The sequence below is a fragment of the Canis lupus genome, chromosome 28 (genome assembly GCF_048164855.1).
Source record: "Canis lupus baileyi chromosome 28, mCanLup2.hap1, whole genome shotgun sequence".
Classification (NCBI taxonomy): Eukaryota; Metazoa; Chordata; class Mammalia; order Carnivora; family Canidae; genus Canis; species Canis lupus.
The window spans coordinates 1,828,423-1,853,276 of NC_132865.1; the positions used below are offsets into that span (position 1 = coordinate 1,828,423).

Below are 24,854 nucleotides of genomic sequence, written 5' to 3' on the forward strand. Positions count from 1 at the left end.
TATTATTCAGAAGTGCTCAGGAAGTTGCCTGTTTTGATCCTAGGTGTGTAGGGTGGGTTAGAAGTTTCAACAGATACCTTAGATTTAGTCTGTGGGTCTAAAAACTTAAAATGGGCAACAGAAGTTTTCCACATGGTAAATATTCTATGGCATTTCATGGGGTTCAACTTAATTCCGTGAAAGTGTGGCAGGATGGGATTTTCTTTTCCTCTGCATCCCCTTTCTGGGAGTAGAAGCAAAACTATCTCCTCCAGGGAACCTGGCTATAAAGCATAATAGAAGAGGGTCTTCAAAATGCAGGGAAAAGATGTCGAGGCACTTAACAAAATAACATACCAGAGCTATGCTCTCAGAATATTTGGGAACAGCCACTTTTCTTCATGACCTCCTCTCTATGCAGGACCTAAACACACACAATCACCAGCTCCACCAGCACCTAACCCCACGGAGAGGGACAAACAAAGGCTGGGAAGAGGAAACCTTAGGCAATGCAGAGAGGATCAATAGGAAAGTGGAGGGAAGGAATGATCAGAAAAAAGAGGCTTCCTAAGTCCATCTGCAGGCACTCAGTATGGACTAGAATAATCTGGAAGATAACTGATTTTCACCATCTTCCGAACTCCAAATGCAGTCAATCCTCCAAGAGTACACTTTGATCCTCCAGCAGGAAAGCCCTCCAATACTAAGAATATTAAGTGAAGGACTGCACATTCCTGCCTTCCAGAAGTCAAGGGCATGACTAAGAGGTTCCATGTGGCTAGAAGTTATAGGGAAATCCCATTACACTAGGCCCATGGTTCAGAGAATTATACATTTAAAAATAAGTTTCCCAGGCAAGATAGCTTCATGATGTGGTTTCGCCTCTCTTCCAAATAATAGATGAAAACAGAAAGGGATGAAATCATAAGACATATATAGGCTCAAAATATCTATTAAAAATATCTAAAGTCAGGGGTGAAGCTATGGGTCTGCTGGGTTCCTAGAGTCAGAAGTCGTGGCAGCCCAGGATAGCCAGAGTAAGACGGGTAAGACAGTTACAAGTAAGTATGGAGCCAGGTTCTCTGCATATGAAGCCATGAGAATGAGGTTTTCTTGATTATGGAAGGAGCTAGAAAATACAAAAGTATTGACCTAGCACAGAGGGCTATAGCTTCATAAGGAGTTGTGAGCTGAGGGAAATGGGGGCAAAGACACAGGGTTTCATGACGAGGAACAAAGTTTATCATCAATGCTCAAATTTTAAGGCCTGGCAGCCCAGAGATAAAGGCAAGAATGGAAGGGCAACACGACAAAACACCAAGGAAGAGGAAAAAACAAAACGACAAAAGCTCCCACTTAAAATCAATCTTCGAAAAAAAATTCTAAAACCTAAGAAACCTAATACTAAGAAAGTCAGCCACTAAACATGGACATAAGTTCATTATAGGTGAAATAAATTCTATGGAAGAATTTCACAAAAAATACGCGAGCTTGGGATGCTCAGAAAGGTAAGGATGTCATTAAAGTGAACAAAAATTTATAGAACACACACAAATGAAGAGAGAACTGATATATGTGATTTTTAAAAACGTATCTGAAATCTTAGAAAATGAAAAAAAAGCAGTGACTGAAATTTTTTAAAGACTAAAAAGATGCGATGACCTCTAGACCAGACACAAAGAAATAATTAAAGAAATAAAAAAATGAGGCAGATCAAGCAAGATGAGCAAAGCGTCCATGTAGGAGGGCAGCCTGGCCTGAGGGGTCAGGAACCAGGCAGGAGGCGGCGCCCGAACGTATACGAACATACATACATGCAGGCATCTGTGTCTGTGAGTCACGTAGAAGTACGTATGTCCGTGTATCTCCTAGCTCTGTCCCCCCAGAGGGCCCTGGGGCGTGGACACCACAAGAACAATACGCATACCGAGTGCTCAGTGCTTGGCTGCTAAGTCCTCTCCACCGCAAAATTAGAGTCCCTCCAAAAACAGATGAGTCCAAGACTGGGGTAGGGAAAGCAGAACACACCTTGTCACGCCACAAAGCAAGGAAATGCTTAAATAATGATGCGGAATGTTAAAAACAAACAAAGAAGCCAACTCGGACGCCCCCGACTCACCTTGGGGATGTTTAGGTGGAATGTGATGAGCCTGCAGCAGCAGCAAGTCTCCTGCACACAAGTGGTCGTGGCCCCACCTGGTCCACGGCGTCAGGTGGCTCTCGATGAGAGCACGGGCCATGGCCTCACTGGCTTTGCTGTCCTCTCGCGCCCTCCCAAGAGCTCCGAGCTGACCAGCGACGCTGCGAAAATCAGCCGATGGCACGATGGGCCTCCTCCGAACACCACAGGTTGAGGCTTCAAAATCCCAGATATGGACCTTGGCTTTAAGTCGGATCTTTGCGATCCAGCAAGCTCTGAAATGGCCTGCTCTTGGGTGGGGTATGACTAATATTTTCATTTCACGGAATCCTAGAAATTAGAAGGGGGAGAGATGTATCAAGTCTTCTTGCGCTCACGCTCTGCCAGACAGACCTCGTGCCTCAAGACCCGTGGGCTCCAACCGTGTCCAGGCCTGTTGGCAGTGGAGCTACTGTCCCCGATCTTGGCCCACAACTCCGTGTTCTGATAGCTCTTCCACTCAAAAGATTTTTCAACCCCACGAGGCCTCTGTAATATTTTTCTTTTTTTCATCTCATTTTGCAATTATAGCTTTTTTGTCCCCATCTCCCACGATGGGAAAAAAAGGTCTTTTGGTTCTATAGCCCTTAAAGGGTGTTGAACCTAAGATGCTGAATGAGAATTACGTTTCAGTTGAACTCCAGAGGCGTTTTTACCATTTGCCTGATGCCAAAAATTTACTTATTTATGAAAATAAAAGCGGGAGCAATATATAGTGAGTTCCAGAGACCCTAGAATATGCAGAACTTCCTATGATTCAAAGACAAACTCTTTGTGAGATGACTATAGAGCTTCCATCAGAGTGACCCCAAAATGTTTACGAACTGCTGCCCAGAGCAAGGTCACAGAGGGGAAATGGAATCAGCTCCTGACTTGGGAGTAGATCAGCTACAGGCTCTTGAATCAGTTGCCAACCGACTATATGGTTTGAACAAGTCTCTTCACCTCTCTGGGCTTTGGCTTCTAGCTCTAAAAAAGGGGAGGAGGGGCAGGGAGGAGAAGGTGGCAAAGAGAAAGAGGAGATTCCATTAGATGATTTCTAAGGTCCCTTTCCACTCACAGAATCCTATTTCATGACAAACACCGCCAACCCTTAAGCTCTAGTTCTGAAAGCTTCTCCCAGGGGCCAACCCCCGTTAGCTCATTCCGACTCCTGCCTCTCTCCCACAGAGAGGTGCGACGTCAAGGAAGCAGCTATAGACGCCCGTACAGATGAGCAGCCGCGTCCAACACCCAACACCCCAACCCGTGAATAAACTTCCCTGGGCCATTGCTCAGTCTCAGCGTCCTTGATCTTCTGCACGGCGCCAGAAGGGAGGCCCCAGGGCTTCAAATGGATACTGCTTTGAAAAGAGACTATTCAGGTTTTCTCCCCTTTCTGAGCAGCCACTCTATGCCAGGCACTAAGCTACATCCTGGGGCGCTATTGTAAATAAGGCCAGTCCCCATCCCCAAGGGCCTAAGGATCCTAAGAGCACGTCAAAGCCTTCCCCGCAGAGCTGTGCCGGTGCAGGGGTAGCTACCGGCCTGGTTCAGCTGGGAGGAGGCAGACACAGGGGAGCTGGCCTGGGAATGAAAGGAGAGCGCGCCTCCAGAAGTACCATCCCCCTACTTGTCCTGGAAAGGGTGATGCTGGCCCCTCTGCGGAGTGAGAATGGAAGCCCAGGCTAAGTTGCGCTACGTCCCTGTGCTTGGCAGCAAAGATGCTAAGGTTTTGTGTTTTCAAGTTTTTCTTCCACTAAAAAGAAACTGACTGCCCTACTAGACAAACGCATGAGTAGCGCTCCCCCAAGGAGCAGGATCCCATCCAGCTTCGAGCCAGCTGACTTCATTAGACCACACCTAGTAACACTAATCCTGGTGTTGTGTTTCCCGTGAGGAACAGCAGACAGCATCTGCCTCTTTCCCCGAATGGCTAATATTTCCCTGCCTGTGTTCTTTTCCTTTCACGTTCACATCTTATTCTAGTGGAAAGCATTTCTCTCATTGAGGACAAAAGGCTGCCAAGTAGAGAGCATTCGCTCATGACAATAGCAAGATGCACAAAATTCTATACTTCCATTGTTCACCGACTCTTTCTTCCTGGTGGTGATACTGGTCTGGGCTAAAACTGGGAGTCTACTGGATAAAAGTAGGCTCATGGCAGCACCAACAATCCAGAACTGAGACTCAGCACCACCACCTCCCCCGGAACACCAGGAAGATATTCCTCTCCCACTAGAGACTCGGAAATCAAACTCCATCCCATCTGCTGAGACTCTCAGCGGGGTCTGCTGTCTAGAATTCAGTTCTGCAGAGTGTCTGAGCCACCTTTCCGGTCAGAAGGGACTGGAAAAGCCATACTCAAACTACAGAACAGCTCATAGAGTCGGCAATGGCATTTGCCTCCTAAAGCTACATGTTCCCCGTGGTTGCCAGGGCCAGTCTCGTGGGTGTGCAACCTGTGCAACACCCATAGAGAGAAGGGCCTATCTTTGGTTTAATGCTCTTCCACTTCAGTCTTGAAATTCCTAAGACTTTTTGAGCAAAGCCTCCTGCATTTTCATTTTGCACTGGATCCTAGAAGTCACGGTGGCCGACTCTGGTAATCACCACCATGCTCCCTGTAAAGCCACTGACCGAGAAACCAGATTAGACCGTGTGAACAAGAGGGTCAAGGCCAGGTCATCGGTTAGAGGTAAGGGCTTCTGGTGTTATAAAAGGAACCCTGAACTTGGGATCGAGACCTGCATTCAAGGCCTAGCTCTGCCATTTTCAGCTGGGTGTTCTCGGATACCTGTCATAATGCCCCTGAGACCCAGTTACTTATTCACTGGTTCCCTCAAGTGGGGAAAACAATCACAAGAGAAACCAGAAAAGTGTGATGTTCCTTTTGATAGGGGAAATAAGCAAAAGAACACAAAGAAAGGGCACCTGATCCTCCCTAGGGAGAGAGAAGGAAAACTGGGAGGGGCAGGTGAGGAAGACAGTGAGCTTGGAGGAAGGTCTTCCCAGCAGGGAGTCTTCCAGTGGCTGAGGAGGTCTAGTCCAGTTATGCCTTCCAGAACGAGGGCAACGACCGCAGGATGGGTTTGGGGCTGACCGGGTAGCAGGTGGACCGGAGCTAAAACTCCAGTGATCCCCTGCCCTCCATGCCCCACTGCGGGCCACAGTGACATTCGGGGCCTCCGGAGATTAACGTCAGCTCAGAGCCAACGCCTGGGAATCTCTGAAAAGTGCATTTCCTTTTCCAAAGTACACACTCACCCCCACGAAGAAGAGTAGGTCTTTTAGGAAAGGAAAGGAAACCTGCAACAGCTACGAAATTGTTCTATTCCTATCTGGTCTGCCTACGCTTCAGAGCTGCCATGAGGATCACACAAGAGAGTCTCTGGTACCCAGTAATTACCCGATCAAAAAAGAAAAAGAGAGAATTATAATAAGAACATGAGTTACAACGTGGTGCTTCCTTCCTGGACATGAAAATATGGTCATGTTTCCTGCTTTTCTTTTCTACTTCCAACTGTGATCATAATTTAAAACTCTCCTAGTAAGACTCTTGGTTTACTAGGATCATCACCAGGTTTAAATCTCCAAGATCTCAGATAGATCCAATCAGCATCTTCCTCCACACGTTCATGACCTAAGAGACACACAGTTACAGGACCTACTTTCTTTTCATTTTCAGCCTTATTTTGGAAACAGGGATGTACGCACAAACACCGAGAGCTGTACAGGGCACCGGTGACCTTAGCTAAATGTTTAGGTAATTTAGCTAGATTGTGTAGCGCAGACTGAAAGCAGGGATGCTCCAGCGAAACGAAGCAACTCCCCCTGGGAGTCTCCATGACTCGGCAGGACCAATAGTACAGTTTGGCCTCACCCAGGTCACCGCAGAGGGCACATTCGGTGTTTCCCACGACCTCAGCTCATGCTTCACGCTGCTCCTGAGAGCTGACACGCTCACCATTCTCATGATACAATTATACCTCTTCTGATTCATCACCACAATATCCCTAAGTCAGCAACTGTTGGAATTTGGGAAGCTGTTTTTTTTTTTAATTCAGATATTTCATTAATTTCAGTAATTTTCCAGAACAATCGGGTCTCTAAAGCAGATGTGTGGTTTCTCTGATAGAAGAGCCTCCATATCTTTGGTAGAAGAACTTGGGTGTTTACAGACAAGGGTTCGTCATGCCAGGAGCCCAGGTAGGACCACTAGACACAAAAGTGACAGCCAGATTGCCAACACTCGGGAGTCTAGGACCTGGAACAGTCAAGAGGTTCCACCCATGAACCTTTTCCCACCAGGAGCCCTTCTTGTCTGTACCGATGGAGTCATACACATCACGTGGTAGGACTAAGGTGGGGAGGGTGCCTCTTCATGCCCAGGGCGGGTCTCCAGCTGGTCTGAGGACACTTAATGTCAGAAGGGTCCTACCTAGCAAAAGTGGGTCATAAATCTCTTTTCCACCTTTACATGACGTCTTCAAAGATGGAATATTCCTCAGCCATTAGAAACGACAAATACCCACAATTTGCTTCGACATGGATGGACCTGGGGGTATGATGCTGAGTGAAATAAGTCAATCGGAGAAGGACACACATTATATGGTCTCATTCATTTGGGGAATATAAAAATTAGTGAAAGGGAATAAAGGGAAAGGAGAGAAAATGAGTGAAAATATCAGTGAGGGAGACAGAACATGAGAGACACTTAACTCGGGAAACGAACAAGGGGTAGCAGAAGGGGAGGTGGGTGGGGGTTGGGGTGACTGGGTGATGAGTAATGAGGGGGCACTTGGCGGGATGAGCACTGGGTGTTATGCTATATGTTGGCAAATTGAACTCCAATAAAAAAATTTTTAAAAAAAAAGGATTGTTGTGATCTCTCAACGGATCACGTTGCTCTAACCTGACCCTAACTACTGTTCTTCAAATCATAAGCCTAAGGTGGTTACCAGACGTCACAGGTGTGACGGAAACATTCACTGCACACTGATTACCCATGGGCTCAGCTACATTTCTTAAGCCCCTCCCCGGCCCCCAGTGGCTAAGCGCGGGCCACGTGGCTAGCTCTGGCCAATGGGCCATGAGTGACAGCAAAACAGCCCTCTGGACTGGAGTTCTGAAGAGCCAGTGCATGACTCTCTGTCTTCCACTTCCAGGAGCACTACCAAGATGTCAAGCAGCCTCCATCTCGGAGTCGAGGCCAGGGAGGAAAGCGCTCTAAGGAACCGCCAAGCTTTTCCCGGACAAGAAATAAGCCTTTATAACGTTGAGCCGCTGGGATTTTGGAGGGTGCCCATCACAGCAGCAGAGCGTAGCCTGACTGATGTGACCAGGCAGCCAGAAGCACCCACTGCTCAGTGGGACTCAAAGCTGGGAATAGAACACAACAGCACTGCCCTCAGATAAGGGCACTCTTTCCTCAAGATTATCTGGGTCGGGAGCTACCAAAAATAGTGGCCATCTAACTGGTCATAAAAGGAAAGTAGAGAAGGTGCCAAATAAAATAAGGACAGGAAATGAAAGTCTGCCCTCTGTTGTGGATCTCCTGGTCATCCCAAAGATGCAAAGTCGGGAAAGATGTTATCGTGAAGGGCTAAGGGGAGGGTGGGGATGAGGCCGTACACCAGCATGGAACCTTTACGTCTCAGCCAAACCCCAAACTTTTATGTCAGGCCAATAGCAGGGTAAATTAGAAAGCTAAAAACCTGGGCAGCCACAGACAAAACTGTAAAGTCTATTTCCAGAGCCCGGTATCTGCCACACGGCTGACACCATCAATATTTCTTGAATTATTTGTTCATTCCCCTGGCCCTTTGCCCTTTCAGTGCCTTGGGCACCATAATTCAGCCACCTGGTGTTCAGTTCTTCCGAGACACACTCAAGCTCTGAAGCCACCCCGCAGCACCACAACCCCAACACCTTCCTTCTCCTCTACCCTGCCCTATCAACCCCCAGCCCAGTTCTCATCAGGCCGGGCCAAGCCAGCACATTAAGGTACGCAGGCCAAGGCAATACTGGCTGCTTTGGGATTAACGCGATTTTCTCCTAGACGATTCCATTCTAAGAGGCAACTCTGCTGCTGTGATTGAAAGATGTGACTGTCTGGATCTCAGCCCTCGGGGCAAACCCAGAGACAAAATCCTCTAGAGATGGGAGGCCTTTCCGGGCTTTTCAAATCACTCTGGAGACATGGATGACAGTCTCCTCCACTCACCTCTACCATCGTGGCCGCGGAGCCCCCTTCCCTTGTCCTGCCCAAGCCATAACCTCCTCGACCTCGTCCCATCACATACAGTCTTACCCTGAACTCCCTCCCACATCCCCTTCGGATGCGACACATCTACCTCACTGCTACTTGGGAGGCAAAGAAAGGGGCGCAGAGACACCTGGGTTTGCTGCCACTGAAATGGGAAAACAGTCCTTGAGAAAAAGATGTCAAGGTCCAGCGGGACATATTTTTCCATCAAAACACTGTAAAATGAGTAGAGGTTTCACATGACGCGCATGTCTTGGTATGTGTTTGTTGTTTTTAGAACAGCAGGCTGCATATCTGAAGCGATACATGCATATATGATGTAGGCGTTACCATGGCAAATGCCATGCATTGTTTTGGTTGAATAGAAGGGTAAATAAGGGCATAAATATTGCATTTTTCGTTGCTATGGAGATGCAACAATTTGGACCCTTGTCATTTTGGAACCTTTTAATTTTTTGGGTTCGCTCCCTACTGTGACTCTTCCTATCAGAAAGTCTCCAGGCCCTGCTGCTGCTATAATCGTACTTACCCCAGCCAGCATTCTTCTCTTTTCAGATGGGCTACGGTTGATCTCTGGGGGAGAAGATTCATTATCTGTTTTTTGTCTTTATTCCCACATGTGAAATCTATATTTTCAATATTAAAAGTATTAATATTAAAAGCATATTTAAAGTCAAGAGTCTATAGTCTACCTGACTCAAAAAAAAAAAAAGAAGAAAAGCAACTCTTCAAAGTCTTAAAGAGTTTTTCATCTAGGCAACGAATGGGTCTAATACCATTTGAACTCTTACTGAACAAACTGTTTTAATTCCTAACCCTAATATGTCAGCATAGAAAATCAGCCTTTTTGACCTTTGCATTATCTTCACATCTCCGTCACGGCCATTGATTTACATGTTTCTAGCATCTAAGCTTGATATGTGATGTGGTCTCTGCTGAATTTAAGTCTTCAAGGCACAAGACATCTGGATTTAGAGACTTAAGAGCATCTAAATAAACTGGTTTACTGCTTACCGACTAATCGATATATTTAACAGCCACTAAAATAGCCAGTGAGTGCTTACGACGTGCCAAGCATTATACAAAGCACTGGGAATTCCAAAATAATTAAGACACAGTCCTTGACTCAAAGTTTGTCTCACTGATTGAACACGCAGGCGTTATTCCTGGGGATTTTTGTGTTAGACTGAAGGTGAATTAAATTATTATCTAAGATTAAATTATCTCTTAAGATTTCCTCAAAACCAAAGATTCTGAGCTTATGTGATTCTATCGTAAAGTTGAAGACTACACGGATACTAATATCAAAAATTTAAGCGTTTTCTCAAAATGTCTCAAATATGTATATTTTCAATTATACCAGCAGGATTCAAAATGAACTGGAAGTTTCCAGCTCCTTTGCAACCAACCGTAGTGTCAGAAGTTGATAAGGCAAACTAATTTGACTGTACTTTTGCCCATGAAAGGAGGTGGTTAGGCCATGGAGGTGCAGTCCCAATACAAGGTCTCCTCTTCCTACCCCCAACCGACCTCTGCTACGACAGTGACAAGAAGATGACAAAGCCCCGAGAGAGGTGGCGGTCCGGGACGAGGTGGGGGCAGGAGGGCCTCGGACTTACAACCACCACCACCAGGAAGGGTTAGTTACATTCAAACTGCGGCAAACCAGCTGTATCTACAACACCCTATTTTCCTATTTATGTTATTATTGTTTTACATTCTCCCTCGTTCAGTCTTTCAAAATCACCTTAGACCCTTTGTCCTCCCTTGTCCCCAACATCCCGACACAAAGTACTGTGATTGTCTCCGTTCACAAAGTCTCATCAACCTAATTTCTGCACAACAGCCTGTTGCGTATTTGTGCATTTGTGTGTGTGTGAGGGGAGGAGGGGACATACACACTATGACTCAGATATTAATTTTTTTTAACTTTAACAATGATTTTTTTATCTCAAGTCCCATTGATGGCAGAGAAATAAAAATATTTAAAATAGCCCACGGAGGGACGCCTGGGTGGCTCAGCAGTTGAGCACCTGCCTTCGGCCCAGGGCGTGACCCCGGGGTCCCGGGATCGAGTCCCACATTGGGCTCCCTGCAGGGAGCCTGCTTCTCCCTCTGCCTGTGTCTCTGCTTCTCTCTGTGTCTCTCACGAATAAATAAAATCTTAAAAAAATATAGTCCACTGAAAACATTCAAAGTTTAAACTCCATATCAGGACTATTGCTTCCCTCTCAAGAGATCTTTCTCCCCATTTCCATTCCCAAGAGGATCCCCAAGTACAGGCATCTCCCCTGACAGCAGAGGAGGCCAGGACCAAGGTCTATGCTATGAGTTCACCTCCCTCGTGTGCTCACTGAGCCTCCTGTGCTGGCATCCACACCGTAACCTGGTCCCATCTGCCCTCGTTAGCTCCGGGCTGTCACTTGGCTGATTGGCTACGGACGTGGTCATTCTGGTCATGAACTAACAACACATGTACCTGATGTGTCATTCCTCCACGACCCTCCAAGCTCCTGTCCTAAAATGAACAAGGTTTCCCTTTCCTGCCTACCTACCAGAAACTTCCCTCACACCAACTGCCTCCTCCTTCCCTGTGCTGTAGCTGTCGGTAAGATCTCTACAGTCTGAATGGGCCACAGGTGGAGCTTGACGTGGATGAGAAGCTTTTGAAATTCATAAAACCCTTTTCTCTCATAAAGAAAAGAAAAGAAAAGAAAAAAGAAAAGAATAAAGAAAAGAGAAAAGAAAAAAGAGAAAAGAGAAAAGAGAAAAGAAAAGAAAAGGAAAAGAAAAGAAAGAAAAGAAAAGAAAAGAAAAGAAAAGAAAAGAAAAGAAAAGAAAGAAAAGAATAGAGAAAAGAAAAGAAAAAAGAATAGAGAAAAGAAAAGAAAAAGGAAAAGAAAAAAGAGAAAAGAAAGAAAAAAAGAAAAGAAGAAAAGAAAAGAAAAGAAAGAAAAGAAAAGAAAAGAAAAGAAAAGAAAAGAAAAAAAGAAAAGAGAAGAAAGAAAAGCGCCTGGTTTATTTTGCTTGAACTCACATCTGATTTAAAACCCAAACCTAATCAAGAACCCTTAAGCTTTCCCTTAAGCAATGACATCATTAATTCAACAGGTAAGAGCGCTGTGGGCCATGTAGGGCCTAGAATCATCGAGGAATTCTCCGCTTCATTATCACCTAAAGCCCATTCTCACTGATCAGTCTTTCTACTCCCCTCACCCCGCCTCACCCCAGGGCCCAATATAGGTTGATATGTTTAGGGCGCTTTCAAACAGGGAGAGAGTATGAGGAAGGTTTAGATGTGGTTCAACCAGAAAACTGAAAGGTGGATTATCTTATTTCCAAACACAGGTGCGCTCAGAATTTTATAATTTTTTAAAATCCCAAATGGGTGGGAATGGGCCATCTTTTTGGTGTTAGGGCAACTGAAGCGTTGACTGTTCATTTATTTTTTTTTTTAAGATTTTATTTACTTATTCATGAGAGACACAGAGAGAGGCAGAGACCCAGGCAGAGGGAGAAGCAGGCTCCATGCAGGGAACCTGACATAGGACTTGATCTCAGGTCTCCAGGATCATGCCTGGAGCTGAAGACAGATACTCAACCACTGAGCCACCAAGGCGTCCCAAGAGTCAGACTTTTCATTGATTTGTTCAATTGTTATTTTTTAAAGAGACCCAGGCAGAGGGAGAAGCAGGCTCCATGCAGGGAGCCCCATGTGGGACTCGATCCCGGGTCTCCAGGACCACACCCTGGGCCAAAGGCGGCTAAACCGCTGAACCACTCGGGCTGCCCTGTTCCTCCCATTAAACCCCTGGAATGTATGCAAATGTTCCATACTCTTGCTTTCTGTCCAAGAGGGTAGATAGTACTTATCAGAGCCTGGTATGCACCAGGATCAGGATCCAGAACAAGACCAGCAGCAGGGGATGGTCCCCAAAGGAAAGTCCAGGCCTGAGGCAGAGAACAACACCCACCCAGAAGAAAAGAGAACGACAGGAAGCAGCCTCAACGGGCAGTGGCCGTCACGGGGTGGGGACGGGTGGGCAGGACAGTCTAAATAAAAATGAGGTGTCCCCACACACCGGGAAGGTACAGCGCCAGATAACCCAGGAACAGGTGCCAATAAATTAAGCAGGGAAGCTGACCACAGCGTGTCCCCAAAAGTAGGACAAACACGTCTCATTACAATCGAAGCCGTGGCAGTCATCCACAAGACGGCACGACAAGCGCTGGCGGAGGTGCGGAGGCCAGAGGCCCTTCCTTCTACACCGTTGATGCGAATGCAAATCCTCACAGCACAGCCAATAAGAAAACCGGCCTGCAGTTTCCTCAGAAAGGGCAAAAATAGAGCGACCAACGATCCAGCAATTCCACTTCTCAGTTTATCTGAAGGAAATGAAAATGAATCTCAAAGAGAAAAAAAAAAGATCTCCCAGATTCGGGGGCACCCGGGTGGCTCAGCCGGTGAAGCCTCTGCCTGCAGCTCGGGCCACGATCCTGGGGTCCCAGGACTGAGCCCGTGCATCGGGCTCCCTGCGCAGTGGGGAGCCTGCGTCTCCCTCTCCCTCGGCCTGCTGCCTCCCCTGCTTGCGCTCCCTCCGTCAAATAAATACGTAAAATCTTTAAAAAAGTAGAAAGCCAATGTCCCAAATCCACTGCAGCAGTATTCACCACAGCCCACAGCCAACCCACCGGCAAGGCCTGTGTCCATCGCGGGGGGAAGGGCGATGTCGCGCGCGCGTGTGTGTACACACACACACCTGTATTTATATGTGTGTGTATATACGTGTGTACACCCACACAGTGGAACCGGGACACGCCGCCCCTGTGACAACACAGAGCTTTAGGACATTACGCACGGGGAACTACGGCAAAGAAAGGGAAATGCTGTAGGAAACCACTTTTCCGTGGCATCTAGAAGAGCCGACCTTGGGGCACCTGGATGGCTCAGGCGGTTCAGTCTCTGACTTGATTCTCGATGTGGGCTCAGGTCATGACCTCAGGGTCCTGGGATCCAGCCCTGCGTCCGGCTCCATACTTACCGGGGAGTCTGCTTAAGGGTTTCTCTCCCTCTCCCCTCTGCCCCTCCCCCCCACACTCTCGCTAATAAATCAATCTTTATAAATAAAATAAAAAGCCAAATTCTCAGAAAACAGAGCAGAATGGTAGTCACCAGGGGCTGGGGGAAATGGAGAGATGTTGGTCGAGAACCTCCAGACGTAAGACGCCTGAGCTCTGGGGATCTGACGTAGGGCGCGGTCATGACAGTCCAGGACGCTGTGTCACCTCCTTGAAATCTCACCTGCGTAGTCGTCCTCCCACGACGCCACGTTTGACCTGCTACTTCCCTGCTCAAGCGCCCTTAATGCCTCTAGCAGGGGCTGAAAACCGGAGGCCTCTGAGCTGAATCCAGCCCCAGATGGCTTTTGTTTGGTCAACACTGTGTCTTTCAAAAACTTGACTTAAGATGCAACATTTTAAAAATAGAGATAGAGATTCACGTGTGCACGCGCCTATACACACCTCTGGTTTCTCTTAAAAGCTCAAAGGGTCTGGCAACTCTGGGCCGGTGTCACCACCCGGCAGTCATCAGCTGGCGCTGAGCAACCCCGCACACCGGCCCGGGCGTCTGCTCCCTCCCACCCACCGCGTTCCCACCGGCACCTCTGCTCCTCCTCTGGCCCTTCACCCACGATGCTTCCCACTGGTCCCAGCGGTCTTTGGAATTTGTTACCCCTTGGCCCGCAGGATGAACGCTAACGTCCCGGCACCCAAGGTTCTCCGTCTGGTCACGCCACATACCGCAGTCGCATACTGAACGCTCCTTTCAGAAACTTCTCGGACATCCCTCAAAAAGACCTTCTTCCCACTTGTCTTCATCAAACGCTACTGACCACTGCCCTGTGCCAAAGGGTGAGCAGGACCCCCCAGAGCCTACCTCCAGGAAGCCGAGATTCCAGCGTCAGGCGGGGGCAGGGAGGAGGCTTCCCCTTAGGAGAGTAGAGGAGGCAACATTGACCTCCCACCTCCACGCCTCGCCCAGGTCACCCCCTTCTCCCTCCGGGCGCCCTTCCCCTTCCCCCCGCCTCCAGCTCGTGCCGCGGCCCACCGCCACCTGAGGCCCACCCGGCTGGAGCTCACCGTTCCCTCCTCGGAGACGGAGGCCACGCGTCCCCCACATCGCCCTGCCGCCTCCTTATCATTCCTTCACGTCCCTGTTCCTCCTCTCCTCAACTGCAAGGTAAGCTCACGACTAACAGCGTCCTATGGGGAGTACGGGGTAGGATCGCTCTGCGGCTTTTCCACCAAGATGCAGGTTCCCGGCCACCTGACTACAAGGTTGTACCATTTTATATCCATATATGTCCTTTCCATCATGATCCCACCGTATAATTTCCATTACACTTCAAGAGTTTTAGGGGACTGACTAGTAGAGAAAAATCATTAAAAATATCCCAAAGCAATACGCGACGTCCACACCCCATCAAGGGGCACGGGGAGGGTCCGCAGAAGCAGAATGATAGCCTCTTTCTCGGGGTGGTGAGTCTACATCTCCCTGCTTCCCACCGAGGGAGGTTTACCCCGCAACAACCGACCCCCATTGTGTCTCCGTTGTACCGTCTGGTGCCTCCATCTGGCACAGTCCATCCCCGCGGAGGGCGGCGAAACAGCAGAGACGGTAAACGTGGGTCCCCGAGTCTCACCGCGCAGGTCCACATCCCAGCCCTGAGCGAGTGCCTGGTGGCGGCCCCCTAAAAAGATGTGGCCACATTCTAACCTCTGAACCTGTGAAGATGACCTTCTCTGGAGAAGCGGTCTCTGCGGATGTAACAAAGGAGCCCGACACGGGGTCACCCTGTGGGGCCCTAACCCCAGGGACATGTGCTTTCATTAGACACAAAGGAGGAAGCAGGGGCAGAGACTGGAATGATGTTGCCAAGAAGCACCTGGAAGCTCCAGCAGCTTGCAGGCCGCCTCCCCTGGGGCCTTCGGGGGGAGCACCGCCTGCCCCCACCTTGATCTGGGCCTCTGGCCTCCAGAACTACACGGAGGATAGATCTGTTGCCTTTAGCCACGAAGTCTACTGTAATTCGTCATAGGAGCTAAAGGAAACTAATACTGGGCGTCTGTGATCTGCAGTTTTCTCAACCCTAAAACGTGGAAAATGACAGTAGGCAGCTTACGGGGTCGTAAGAGGGGAGAAGGTGGAGAAGGCGCTCCGGACGCGCTCGCCACGTGGCAAGTACCAGCAGGCCCCAGTCCTACGATTACCGTCCGCAGGGGCAGCGCCGCCGGGGCCTGCAGGGCACAAGTGCAACCCAGGTCCGTGGGGAGCCTCCCAAGGCGCTGGCACCTAGCGGACGCATAATGGGACGGGATGAGCCGAACAAAGTGGGGAGGGGATGGAAAGAGACACTGGGGGGGGGGGGCGACTTTCAAAAAGATCGACACGTTCGTTCAGTAAGAGGGACCAGGGAACATCTGAGCAATTGAAAGCAGGTGCAACAAACGGTGAACGGCACCCAGGAACCGCTCTACTTCCTTTTTTTTTTTTTTTAAGATTTTCTATTTATTTATTCATAGAGACAGAGAGGCAGAGACACAGGCAGAGGGAGAAGCAGGGTCCATGCAGGGAGCCCGACACGGGACTCGATCCCAGGACCCCGGGGTCACGGCCTGCGCCCAAGGCGGCGCTAACCCGCTGGGCCCCCCGGCTGCCCAATCGCTCTACTTCTATCACGCACCTCATTTCAAGTCTGTGTGAGAACAACGGGGAAGCTCGACTTGGTGCCATCGCACGTCTACTGCCCGGCCCACGTCCCCTGAGATATTCACCAGCAGGGCCTCGCCACGCCCGTCCCGGGGAGGCCCCAGTTAAGCTCTTTTCCTTTCAATCTTACACCATAAACCTCAGAACTGTCCTCCTGTCCCCCCGAGGCCGTGTTCACTCCGGCACATCTCCCTGCAGCTCACGTCCATTCGCTAAGCATGTGCGCGTCGTCGGGGATGGAGGGATCCTTCCCGTGCCAAGTGCATGGTGACGTCTGCACGACGTGCTGTGCCCCAGCTGTTGGCTCTCACCCATTCCCACTCCATACGGACACACACGCTCCATATCCTTCGAGGCGCCCCTGCCCCTGCTCCCTTGCTAAGTCTCACCAACGGGAGGTGCCTCCTTAAGCCTAAATTCCCAAGGGATAACACAGCGGAGCCCCTCTAAGTAGTCAGTGCAGAAAAGCCCGCCTGGGAGATGCCCATGGCAACAACCATCGCTCCCGACTCGTGATGTCTTTTTTCTTTTTGCTGCGGTCACGGCGCCAAGAGCCGGGCATGTGAGCGCTCAGAGTAAAACCTGTGTCTGCAGACCCCCCTTGCAACTCGGTACCTGTAGCCACAGCCTAGGACCTGGGACGGGGGGCGGGGAGCCTGCCTGGCTTTCCCACCTTCTCCTTGGCCCCGGGCGGAGACGAGCCGGTGGGCCCCCCGGGACCGCGTGGGCAGGGACAGCACCCGGGGGGGCAAAGCCACGGGGTCAGAGAAACTCGGGGCCTGGCATGACTTTGGGGAGTGGAGCCCAAACACCCGCCAGGCCTTTGAAAGGTGAGGAAGGACGGGTTGCACCCCGAACGCCACCTGCCCTGGGACCCGGCCACTCGCTCAGCCGCCCAGCACCACGGGCGCCCGGGCAGCCGAGGACCGGCCTGCAAGACACAGCAGCTCTGCTCCTTTGGAAGCCGGACAACTGACTCCCTCCTGAAAGTGACCGTGTGTCCCCCCGAGGCAACCCGGGACCTGGCCCGGGAGCAGCCGAGCGTCACGCGGTCGAGACCTGGCCCCGCCGCAGCCAGCGAGCGGCCTCCCGCAGCCGGGCCAGGGGGCACCAGGAAGCTTCCCGCCCCGGTCCCTGCGCCTGGCTACACCCGCGGCGCCCGTGCCCGCCCCGAGTAGGATGGCGCGAAGGCCCCCGAGAGCCTCCCCCAGGCTGGCCTCTCCAGGGAGGCCCGCCCACCGTCCCCCCACAAACCCCACGTGCTCCGCGCCCTCCTTTTCTCAGGGAGCTACCTGGACCCGTAGTCTCCCCTCCCTCCTCTGCCAGTCCCCTAGTGCACCCCCCCAACCCCTCTGCCCCCGAGGCCATCCGGAACCTCACCAGGCCACAGCTGCGATGCCTCAACACTCACTGTTTCGTGACTCCCACAGCCTTTAACTGGTGGCCAGGGGCACCCGGGGGGCTCAGCAGGTGAGCATCCGCCTTGGGCCCAGGCCGTGACCCCGGGGTCCTGGGATCGAGTCCCACGTCGGGCTCCCTGCATGGGGCCTGCTTCTCCCTCTGCCTGTGTCTCTGCCTCTCTCTATGTCTCTCATGAATAAATAAAATCATGAATGAATGAATGAGCGAACGGTGGTCCAGAGTCCGAGTCACTACAACTCCCTGGACATCTGACGACCCAGTTCCGCTGTCTCCTCTCCAAGAAAGTGGCCCTCACAGAGGCCGTCCTGTAGGGCGGGAGTAGCTCCAGCAGCGTCACAGCCCAGGAAAGGGCCGGGCCTGCCCCGCGACCTCAGCCTCCCCTCCAGAGCTCAGAAGAGGCAACCTCACAGCAAGGGGAGTCCCCATGTTCGCCCAGAAACCCCCATTTGTAGGACGGGGTCAGGGCAATGTTTTGATCTCACTCGCTCCCTTGTCACCTTCACCATCTGGTTGTCACCGCCACCCTCCCAGTCACCCCAAGGTCACCCCAAAGTCACCGCCGGAGCCCAGAGCCTCCTTCCTTCCTTCCGCCCAGGGAGGGCCTCTCCCGTCTCCCACTGAGGCTCGGAGCCCGTCCTACGACTCCTTCCCCACTTCCAGCACTTTCCATGGTGCGGCCCAAATCTCTACTCGTAGGAGCACCTGGCGAGGCCGAGGGGAGCGAGCTGCAGGGCCCAGCCCAGCCGAAGCCCCGGCACAAATCCTCGGAGGGGGCTGGGGGGTGCAGAGCCCCAGGCCTGGGGGCGGGCCGCCGCTCACCAGGGGAAAGACCAAAACTCGGGTCTGCCCCCACCCTACCCCGCACCTCCCCCATCAGGGTGGTTGGTCCCCCCCACCCCGCCCCGGGGCCTGAAAAGAGGATAATCTCAAGGAGGTTTCAAGGCTCGCGCGACTGCTGCTGGCTTACAGGGAGGACTGGGGCCACGGCCACCTGTCCCTCCCTAACCAGAAACCCTGGCAAAGCAGGAGCTGACCCCCAGGAGGCTGACGGCTCCAGAAGGTTCCGGGGCCTCGCTCCAAGCACTAACGCTCTATTAACGGTTTATTTGTATTTGGAAAATGTGGCTGCATCAGCTCACCGCCCCCGCAAAAGAAAACACCCATGAAAGGACAATCTGGCTTTCAAGAGGACGGTCGAGGTGAGATTCAACTGGCACCGGCATTAACGGAAGAATCGCAATCAGCAGGAAGCCGACCAGAAATAAAAACGGATTCCAGCTCCCACCCGCGGCCGCGAGGCAGCCTGCAAGGACGCGGGAGCGGGTGTGCTCTGCCCTGGCCCCGCACCCGCACCCGCACCCGCACCCGCAGGGGCGGCCTCGGCCGGCTGCAGCCACCATAACCCAACCCGCGAAACTCTGTTTTCAGTTCCCATCGTGTGCACTCTGACCCCGACCCCTCTGCTGGGAAGGACACACGAAATTGGAGCAGTGGCCGGGGCCTCGGAGCCTGCGGGGCTGGGCGTTGTGCCGGCTCCATTCCTGGCCACGTGGGCCTGGAGGCCCGGGACTTTCCTAAGGCCCCGCAGCGAAAACAAACAAAGGTGGCAACAAAGGCACCAGACTCCCTCGTCCCTGCCAGTGCTCTCCCACTTTCTATGAGGTTGCGTTTTACTGTCATGACTCAATAGTGATAAATTCCCCGCCCTCCCACCCCCCAAAAAGCCACAATATTTTGTATGTCCTCCCATCAACCCCACATCCAGAAAAAGCCCATTTCTCCACTCCCCAGATCTGAGGTTGGTCATACCACTTGCTGTAGCCACTCAGGACATCAGCAAACGTGGTCGTGCAAGGACCCCTGTCCTCTCTCGCTGCGCCCCGGAGGAGCCCGAGACGACTACGGAGCCGCCCGCGGAGCCCGCTGCAGGGCGACCCGTGCACTGGGGCCAGGAGACCGGCCCGGCCCGTTCGGCCCCAGGCAAGCTGCCCGCACGAGAAAACCGGACCCGTCCAGGCGACCGCTGCTCCACAGAATTCGCTATCAACTAAAATGCTCCTAAATCTTTACATGTAGGGGACCCCTGGGTGGCTCAGCTGTTGAGCATCTGCCCTCCACTCAGGGTGTGACCCCAGGGTCCCAGGATCGAGTCCCACATCGGCCCGCTTCTCCCTCTGCCTGGGTCTCTGCCTCTCTCTGTGTCTCTCATGAATAAATAAAATCCCTAAATAAATCCTTACATTTAGTGGGTTCAATAGCACAAGCTGATACACTTCATTATGTCAGAGCAGGATTTGCTTTCACCTGGAACACATGCGCGCACGCACCCACACGCTTGCTTTGAAATGCTCACCAGAGTTCTTTCCATTATAAGCCACTCACAAGGTATCGATGTCTGAGGTTGAACTTGTTAACTGAACACTTACCCAGTTATTAGATTATCTTGGGTTATTGATCAGGGTAAATGCTAAATACCCCAAATGCAAAGCCTCAACCCCACAAGATCTAACTTTTCATTCACATGATCATCCCAGGGGCTTCCAGATTGAAGAAGGGAGGTCTGCTCCTTGCAGTTTTCCAGGGCTCGAAGCTGCCAGCATCTCTGTCATCTCGACCGAGCTTCCAAGCTCATCCTGGGCATTGCCATTCCAGTTGGGCAGAAGAGGGGAAGAACAGGAACAAACACGGAAGCTTACGGCCGGCCCGAAGGGGCCCACACCACAGCATATTCACTCACATTCCACTGGCATGAATTCAGCTACATGAAGGGTTAGGGTTAGGGTTAGGGTTAGGGTTAGGGTTAGGGGTAAGGGGTTAGGGTTAGGGTCAGGGTCAGGGTCAGGGTCAAGGTTAGGGTTAGGGTTAGGGGTTAGGGTTGGGGTTGGGGGTTAGGGTTAGGGTTAGGGTTTGGGGTTAGGGTTAGGGTTAGGGTTGGGGTTGGGGTTGGGGTTGGGGGTTAGAGTTAGGGTTTGGGGTTAGGGTTAGGGTTAGGGTTAGGGTTGGGGTTGGGATTGGGGTTAGGGTTAGGGTTAGGGTTGGGGTTGGGGTTAGGGGTAAGGGGTTAGGGTTAGGGTCAGGGTTAGGGGTTAGGGTTAGGGTTAGGGTTAGGGTTGGGGTTGGGATTGGGGTTAGGGTTAGGGTTAGGGTTGGGGTTGGGGTTAGGGGTAAGGGGTTAGGGTTAGGGTCAGGGTTAGGGGTTAGGGTTAGGATTAGGGTTAGGACTTGTGGTGGGCAGCAGCCATCTCCACCATACTCGTGTGGCACGTAGGGCTTAGTCATTCCGACCTCAGAGGTAGGGATCCAAGAAAGAACCAGGGATTCAGCTTTGGTGGAACTCACCAGGGAGAAAGACAGAAAGCCATGCAGATTTCTCATGAGTAGGGGAATCACAGTATCTTACGCTCTGTCTTTTCCCAGGTAGCGGTGGAGCCAGGTAAGGGTCGTGAGCCACTGCTCCAAACATGGAACAGCTCGAGAGGGAGACTAACAATCAGCTGATTGGTTTTCAGAGAATGCCACAAAGGTCACAGCTGACTGTCCCTGGGGCTTCCATTCCAGCTGGGATCCTCTCTCTGAGCTGAGGCAAGGAAGTCCTCTGAGGGCTTCTAAGTAGGTTTGGGCTGAACTTCATTCCTCTGTCTCCACTTACTCAAGTTCAATATGAGTGAAAAGAGGAAATGAGCCCTTAAGGAGCGTCATAGCCCAGCTCTCACCCAGTAGAGAGAACGTTTTTTAATACCGAGGGCCACTACCTACAGGAAAACGATGAGTGACATCAGTCACATAAGACTTCCTCATAATTAGGACCGTTTCAAGAGAGATAATTATATAATGTTCTTTTATTTGATCTTTTGGTTAACAAAAAATATACATGATTTATAATATAACTAGTAAAATACCTGCTGCAGTTTGACTTTTAATGCTAAATAAGATAAAGTCACAGCAAGTGTTTATAAAGAAAGAAAAACAAAGATAAGGAAAGAGAGGGAAGGGGAGAGAAGCAGAATGACGGATGTTTAGAAATTTGCTCAGATACCCTGAGCATGGATGGACCCACAAACACGCTCACATGTGCGTACCAATTCTCAAAACTGACATAACATTCATTTCATGATCTTCTAAGATACCACCACCAGAGACATTGAAGTTTCATTGTATTTTCCCAACTATACACATAAATTAAAATTATCTTTTCACACCAGCCAGTTAAAATGATGGAATTAAATCATGGGAGAAGGGATCCCTGGGTGGCGCAGCGGTTTGGCACCTGCCTTTGGCCCTGGGCGCGATCCTGGAGACCCGGGATCAAATCCCACGTCGGGCTCCCAGTACATGGAGCCTGCTTCTCCCTCCTCCTGTGTCTTTGCCTCTCTCTCTCTCTCTGTGACTATCATAAATAATTTTTTTAAAAAATTAAAAATAAATAAATAAATAAATCATGGGAGAAAAAGCCAACAATGAAGTTCTACATCCTTTCTCTAGGGAGCAGAAGTAATTACTACGACATGAAGGGTTAATGTAGGAAGCACTAAGTGTCCTGGAAAGGAAATATAAACCGTGCAACTCAATGATTCTAGAAAAAAAATCATGAATTCAAAAAAAATAAAAAATAAAGTTTCCTTTCTCTAGCATCCTCTTTACTCGTCCATTCAAAAGCGCACCGTTTCCTTCCTGGTCCTTGATAATACAGCAGCACTTCTCTGGGGTTATTTCAGTGTTTTGCTTTAACAAACATTTCTTGAGCAACTTCTACATGGGAAAGCCCGTTAGGTGCTAGAGCTACAGAACCACCGAAATACAGCCTCTTCTATAAGGAACCCACCTTCTACTGAGAGAGACAGGCCGAGAACAAATCACATTAGTGCCAAACAGAAGTACACACAAGACATGGTGCCGCGGTCCCTCAGAGAAAATGGAAGCATGCACAGCCCAACTAGAGTGTCACCACTCCGGGACGTTCCCGTACTAGTCCCTCCTATCTGGCTTGCCCTAGAGTCCTGTGACTCAAAGGACCCGCGTCTCCACCATGTGTGGTGAGGTTATCTACTGCTATGTGACAAGTCATTCCCCAGCTTAGTGACTTAAAACCATGGCTTTGCTCATAATTCTACAGTGTGAGCTGGGCTCTGCTGGGTAGCTTGTCTCCGCTTCAAGAGTTTTCTGGGTTCATTCGTGCATTTTCAGTCAATTGGCCAATTGACTGAGGCTGGAGAATCCAAGAGGACTCTACTCACGGCTCTGGCTCCTCAACTATGACAGCTCATGGTCATTCACCCACCAGAGCCTCTCCCTCTGTAGGTCCCCTCGTGCTCAAAGACGTTATCCTACCGTTATAGGACAAGCCACAAGAGTATGAACGCGGACTCTGTCCCAGAACTTGTACAGTGTTTCTTTCACCCAATTGTGTTAGCGCCAGGAAGTCATTCGGCCAGCCCAGGGAAGGTGTGACCTATTGAACCGCTTTAACAATTTAAGACAATGTTTTTGTAACCAGACGCTTTCATTACACCACAAGGAACAAAATATTCTAACCCCAACTTCTACAGTATCAAAGTATTCTTTTAAACAGGCAAAAATATCTGTCCCCTTTGATTTCTCACCTTTGGGTTCAGCAAGGTCTGTGATAATGCAGTATTTTAAAAAAAAAAAGCTCCAAAATTCTCAACAGTCCTTCTGCATAAGGACATAAGTAGTAGAGATTTAAAGTAGAAACTGGTTGATCAAGAGTTTAAAGAGTCCTGTTCAAAACCACTTATGGAGTCCCCGAGACCAAAGTTCCACTTCCTGACAAGTCATCTGGGGACAGTAGAAGGTGAAATATTCATCTCTCAGTGTCCTCTGAAGGCTCTTTTTACCTCTGAGATGGTTGTTCACAAACCACCAGTCTTCCTGCAGGGACAGCAGGTGTCAGGACCTTTTAAATAACAGGAAAGACTTATTAGAAAAGCAGATTCCTGCTCCAACCCCCTTCGGATTCACTATGTTTACAGTGAGGCCCAGGTATTTGAATATTTAACAAGCACACACACACACACACACACACACACACACACACACACACACGGTAATTCTGGTAAAAATGGTTTGCAGGCTGCCCTTTAAAAACACCGCATTACAGAAATGGGGTTTTGACACTGGCCTTTAAGAGGCAGCTCTCCAGTTTCCTCTGCCCTACAAAGTTGCTGATCTTAGGATTTAGCAAAAACAAATACCCCAACTTCTTCTTACACATTAAGCAGAGAACGTGGGTTGCACAACTGGAGAGATTCACGGAGCCAACTTGTGTGATTTACCAGCGCTTTCTCAACTCTCTTAGTTATTCACGATAGTATCGATCTGCCTCCTTGAGGCAGACACTAAAACTGAAGACGTAATGTAACGGACTGAAATTGCTTCTCAAGGAAAGACTTCATTGGTCATAACCTTCCCCTTAAAGAAAAATGTCTTCCATGTAAAATATTCATGTGAGGAGCCCAGGCACCCCCACTGTGAATACTGTAAGCCAAGCACTTAAAGGCAATGCCCAGGCAGGGAGCAAACTTAACCCTACAATTTATTTCTGTGGTGCCTGATGAGCCCAGGCACTCAAAGCAATGTCCCCATTAGAGAGGTCTGGCACTCAGTGGCACTGAGGTAGACCTCCCATGTTCTACAAAGTTTTGGGACCTCTGCACTATGGACTGTGGTAAATAACCCTGCGGGAGAAAAAAAAATGGCAATTCCGTCATCTGTTGGGAAATCATTCCAAAATGCAGTGGACTTCATTATAGAAAATGTGGAAATAAGGGCACTTAATAAAATATAAATTAAAATCTCTTTCAGTTATAAATTAAGAGAGAAAGGTCTCTTCTCCATTTTCTTGACTAATAGTAATCACTCACTTGTCACAAAACTGAGGTTGATGCTTTTCTTCTCTTGAGATTTTCAAGAGAAAAGTTAAAGAGGCAATAAAACCAACTTGGACAGCGTACGAATGAAGTGCCATGTAACCCCAGGGCAGGGTGACAAATCACACATGCTCCCTTTTCAGCTCTTTGATTCTAGGATTTTTCTGGATGCTCCAAAGAAACGGAAAGGACCAAAGTTTGAAATCATATTCCTAGAAAAGAACTGCCTAAAAAGTTTCACTTTATCCCCTAATCTGAAAGCAGCAAGTGCGCAACAACCATCCATCCATCCATTCATTCATTCAATAAGCGGTTTTGAGCACCATAGTGGAGGTAGGGTGATTAATAAGAGCCTAATTAAAAACTTAT

The 24,854-nt window shown here is 49.9% G+C and overlaps 1 long non-coding RNA gene across 2 annotated transcripts in view; it reads right to left on the reverse strand.

Moving 5' to 3' along the window:
* Positions 1-2,104: 2,104 nt before the first annotated feature.
* The window catches only part of LOC140620081 (uncharacterized), a 34,081-nt gene continuing 11,331 nt past the window's right edge, over positions 2,105-24,854 (reverse strand). For both annotated transcript variants that reach the window (XR_012019822.1, XR_012019821.1), the window contains 3 exons: positions 23,199-23,512; positions 8,935-8,978; positions 2,105-3,127 (listed from right to left, as the gene is read on the reverse strand). This is a non-coding gene — a long non-coding RNA (uncharacterized lncRNA). The remainder of the gene's footprint in view (positions 3,128-8,934; positions 8,979-23,198; positions 23,513-24,854) is intronic.